We start from the raw sequence: 5719 nt of genomic DNA on the forward strand, positions 1-5719 counted from the left end.
GACTTTGGAGAAGCTTATTACTCTGTAGCAAATGATCGGACGTCATGTGGAGGGCGTAAACCTTAGTGTCAAATGGTACTTTTCATGATTTGAATGCAGAGCCTGTCTTTACTGAGCCTCTACGATAAGAAGAAGTTTGCTAAATGTTCCTTTACAACAGATAATCTTTCCACAATGCTGCTTTTATGAAACATTTAAGTTTTATTATTAAACATCTCACGGTAGAGTGGTGACCTAGACTCTGATGCACTTCTTCCTGTTCATATTAATTGGACAAGATTATCCAATTGACCACTGATTGGAGACTATAAATTGTGCGTTTGCTTCTTGAAAGCTGGCTTTAAAACATCTTGTACGCACACAGCATGCAAAACTAATGTGTAAAATGACTATTCTATATTTAGCTGCCATTCAAAACAAAAAAATAACATTTTAAATGTTTCAAATGTGGGTTTATCTGTATTATATGTCCTGGAGGCTCTCTGCACTGGTCATTTAATTATGAGGATGTGCTGCAAAAAGCCTCTGACTGTGCTGACATTTTACCTACAGCACTCGAGGAACCATATCTGTAAGTTACAAGGCTTGAGTATTTGTTTGCGAGGCTATGACGGGGCTGGTCTCCACGCCATTTCTCACTTTGTTCAACCTATGAACTGTATTATAAAGGACTGACTCTGCTGTGTACAACTCCCTCTGTCACTTGTGCACTGACCCCAGCTCCTACTCTGGTGTTAGACTGATGTTGTTGTGACGTGTGTTTGCTCACCTTCTACTTCCCTGTGAGTATTTCTCTTGTGTGCACCTTGACAGCTTTTCACAAGGTAATGCTCGATGGGTTCTGTCGTGTCTATCACCCACTTCTAGTTAAAGCTCTGTAGATTTCGCCACCATTTTGCACATACAGTATCTAATAAATGTTCCTGGTTTGGTACACCCGCCCTGTCCGGAGACATATTGTGTTTATGGAAGGTATTTCATGTGTTAGACTTGCATGATGAAGAGAAATGATATTGGAAAAATATAATTATTGATGCAAACTGGGTGATATAGACAAGTACATACACGAAACTCACACAGACAGGCCCCACAAATCATCCAAATGGTTTTCTTTCTTCCTTTATTTTAAGTTTTAATGTTTATAGCACAAGTCTTTCATTGAAAACATGACAAGTAAAAGGAATAGTAGAGGAAAAGCTGTGGGGATGAGATAACACAAAATAAAGGCAGACTGTGATAATCCAGTCCAGTCTTGGTGCCCATTCATGTAAGAAATTAAATAGTGGTGCAGAACAAAACAATAAAATTTAAAACACAGAAAACAGTCAGTTTTCCAAAAAAAAAAAAAAAAAAGGAAAGTATTTATTATCAGCACTCCAGCTCCAAGAAGTGAGCACACTCACTCAGGCATTTCCCACTTCCTGCTGTGCTGTGCAAAGAGGGTTACAAAACCTGACATGAATTTATGCATAACATGCTTAGGGGAGGTTACAGAGAAGTATGCGCTCATAACACCCCCCCCACCCCCCACAGCAACATGTCAAGTTGTTAAGGATTGATTAGACTGACAGGACAAAGTGAAGAGGCAGGTGGGAGAGTCTGACAAAGTGGTTCAAGGCAGTGAGTTAAAACCACAGACCACCCTCCTCCAGCCTCAGGCCATTTGTAGAGTGCTGAGAATGCTAACCAAAAAATCACAGTACAGTTAATAGTAATAATAATGTTACAATTCATCATAATAGTAGTAACTTAAAAACATGTTACAAAGTGCTTTACAAATTGAAAATCTGTGATAAAATATAAATACATAAGATTAAAATAAAGTGCAATTTGACAGATGAAAAAAGCAGTAAAACCACAAACTATTTAGGAAAATGCAATTCTAAAATCACATGTTTTCAGGAGAGATATAAATGAACATTAAGAGCTAACTTGCCTGATCTCCTCTAGTTTGTAGTCCTGACACAGACCTACCAGTATATCAGGCCAGATTAAGGCTTGTATGTGTTAGCAGGTCATAAATATAATCAGCAGCCAACCACATACATGCCTCACAGTCACAGAGTGTCTAAAAGCACAGATGCGTGTGTTTTGGTTGTAATATTTAATGTATGAAGGAGTTGCAGCTGCATGAACAACTTTGTGACTCCAAAACAAACATCAAATTTCAACAAAAACAAAAAGAGTTGATGTCATTACAGGATCAACAGAGAACATACAGTGTTATAAAGTGCAACATTACTGTTATATGATAATATAAACTACACTGCTATTTTTCTCTAATGTTTTTTTGACTGGGAGGAAATTTACTTTCTTACTATTGAGATATACTTCAGTGCATATATTCACTCTGTATTTTTGGCTCAAGTGCACTTTGAGGTTCTTGAAGAATTTGATTTGTAATGCTTTTATTAATTATTCAAACTTTTTAGAGCAAAAACAAGAATGTCAGTGGAAACTCACAAAAATCTGTTGGGCAGATTTCACCATCACTCTTTATATTAAAGGGCCAAATAATGACTGTTGTGGTGAATATCATCAGTTAGATAAATCATTACAATAATCAGTCAAAGCCATTAGGGAGGGCAACAATGTTTGAACTGAGGACCCTGTGATGTAAACGCAGTGAGAGGCTAACAATAGATTTGCTTTGTCACATATCAGCAGTAAATTGAAGTGTAGATGTAATACGAGACAAAACCAATAGAGGGCAGCAAATTACAATTCTCTTAAAGTCCCTCCGGTCATCAGCTCATTGATCATCCTCTGATGGTAAATGGATTATAACTGGCCCGATCACCAAAATGAGACTGTTCAATTGAAGTATTTAGCACCTTATTGATGACATGTTCAATAACTGACTGACTGGCTAACCTCCTAAAACTGGAGGTAATTCAAACCACAAACTCCAGGAAGAGACGACTTGGCAAAAACTAGCAGCATGCTATCCAAGCTGCAGAGTTCAAGAACCTCTCAGTGAAAATATTAATTGCTGCGTGTGTGTGTGTGTGTGCGTGTGTGTGTATGTGTGTGTATGTGTGTGTGTGTGTGTGTGTGTGTGTGTGTGTGTGTGTGTGTGTGTGTGTGTGTGTGTGTGTGTGTAAGAGAGAGAGAGAGAGAGGCACGATGAGCAAGAGATGGAGAATGAAGGAGGCTTGACAAACAGAAATCTCTATTCTCTCCCATGCCTGAAGGTAAAACTCTTAATAATTTCCACGGAAGAAAGACCTGTGGAGAAGTTACACAATAGAAAAGAGATCAGCAGGGCTGCAGCTCGTCTTTGGGGCTCACACAACCACCGAAAGCTCCCCATGGATGGGCAAACACAGGAGAAGTCTGATAAGTGGAGAGACAGAGAGAGAGAGAGACCATTCAACTGAAAGCCACACATTAGGAAAAATGGGCAGCAATACTGATACACATTGTGAATAATTATTCAGTTGTTATTTCTTATTATTTGAATTAGTTGATTGTAGTAAGTTTAATTGACTTTGCCACCTCCGCCATACACACTCTGTGCCAATGAAACAGCTGCTGAACTCAGTGAAGAAAGACACATACAGTATAAAGAGATGAACTGTACAATAAATACCCTCCTAATAAAGTAATTTAGGATATTATTTAGCCCAAAAATTTTATTTTTTACAAGAAAAGAGGAGGTTCTTTACCCAGAACCTGCAAAAACATGTGGATATGTGTGCCCCCACTGATATTTACAGGAAAATAAGCACACAAAAAGCTTATCAAGTGAGATTATGTCACCTGTCTCCAGTAAATCAACAGATTTAAATAATGACTGTGTCCACAAATAAGTTATATTTTCATAGTAATGCAGCAATCTGCTCATGCAATCTTGTTTCAAGATATTTACACCCATTTCTTGAAAAATCTTGAAACTTAAAGTCCATCTCCACTCAAAAATGTGTTTTCTACTTGTTTCTACAGTTGGATGTTTGAGCTTCACTGTGCAGAGTTTGACTCTAGAAGGATGTTTTCACATTCATCCGCTAAAGAGGAAATGTTCTCTGTGTTCAGTGAAAATCTGATTTGAGGGGGCGGGCGTATGAGCAGGATTTGTGACATCACAACTAGTTTGAAAGCCACGTACTGGTCCAAAATTCAACTTACATAAGTGTGACGTGAAAAGGTGAAGCCTCTAGTGCACAAACACTGAGAATGGACTTTAGAGTGAAGCAGGACACATCTTGTGTCCAGCAATGAAACTTTTATAATGAAAAATATTTACATATTCAAAGACTTTTTTGATGAGGGAGAAGGAGTTGATGTCATTTTAAGGATGTTGAAGTGGTTATTATAATACAATAACACATTTTTGGTGGAAAAACCAGATCAGACGCATATGTTTTGTTCCAAGCAGAGTATTTTTATGTCTTAATACATGTCTGGAGGCGATCTTTTAAGTTTTTTGAACAAAAACTGGAGCAGGAACAAGTTGAAAATAGAAAAGTATGTTGTTCCAAAGGATGTTTTTGCTTTATAAAAAAGACAGGTTCATCATTTTTATTGCATTATACTGGAATTGCTGTGTGCTGCTCTCAGTTTATTAAACCACTGAACTAAAATATTCAAAAACAGAAAATTAGAGGTCATATCTCAATGCTTAAAACTATTTAAGTCTGTTTAAAAATGTATTTTAAAGTCGCTGTTGCACTGCAATATTCAGTTCCTTGTCGCTTGCAGTGAATATATACTGTATATAACTCTACAATGTTACAGTAACAACACTATAAACGTTATGTTGTTATTAATGATGTATAGTTTTCAGAGTTACATTATAACGTAAAACATTACTCATCTGAAATATAAAAGAAGACTGACAATGGTGTTTCGTGAGAAAAGTCTTTCCCAAGTTTATAACCTCTGTCTCCACAGTGTCTGGAGTCTCCACCCTTCCTATGTGTGCAAGGTTATGACATTGTCAGCCCACACTCTTTCAATCAAACTTAACCCTGCACACTCACGCACCTCTACTGTATGTAATTATGTTGTAATCAGTGGGTATATGCAACACCAGACTAATGATTATACTTACGGTTTTCTTTTGATTTCTCACCTCAAAAGGTCAGTATCGTGTCATAGTGCGTCACCTGTGGGAAGATGCACCATTGTTCCTGATTGTCCATTTTTGGAAAGAGTGAAATCACATAAAAGGCATTTTTATCAACTTTTGTCATTGTTTTGTTTGGGTGGTTATACTAAAAATCTATTTGTCAGAGAAATGAGTCCATTCTTGATGATGTGCAATCATTAACTACAGTCTATATGTTTCTTTTTATTCTCCGGCTGCTGCCCTGTTGCAACACGTTTACACGTGCCATGGGAGGAATTGTTTGGAAAATGTTAGCCACTCATTTTGACATGAAATATAATTTTACACACACAGCCTTTGTGCTTGTAGAAACCCTTCTAGATAAGACTGCTGGTGGACTTTTGACACAAGCATGGATAACACTAATTAGTCTTTTATAATAATGGGTTCTTCTTTACACAAAGGTGTGGAGAAACTTTCTGCAGGGTGCATGTAGTCTTTTTCCAGTCAGGTGTCAGAGTGTGTGTGTGTGTGTGTGTGTGTGTGTGTGTGTGTGTGTGTGTGTGTGTGTGTGCATGTGTGTGTGTGTGTGTGTGTGTAAGGGGATCTAACACCCCTCTGTCATATTTCCTGGCGGTTGCTCAACCGTGACTCACCATCTTCTGGCTG

Source organism: Thunnus thynnus, chromosome 14 (assembly GCF_963924715.1).
Source record: "Thunnus thynnus chromosome 14, fThuThy2.1, whole genome shotgun sequence".
In the NCBI taxonomy this organism is placed as follows: domain Eukaryota; kingdom Metazoa; phylum Chordata; class Actinopteri; order Scombriformes; family Scombridae; genus Thunnus; species Thunnus thynnus.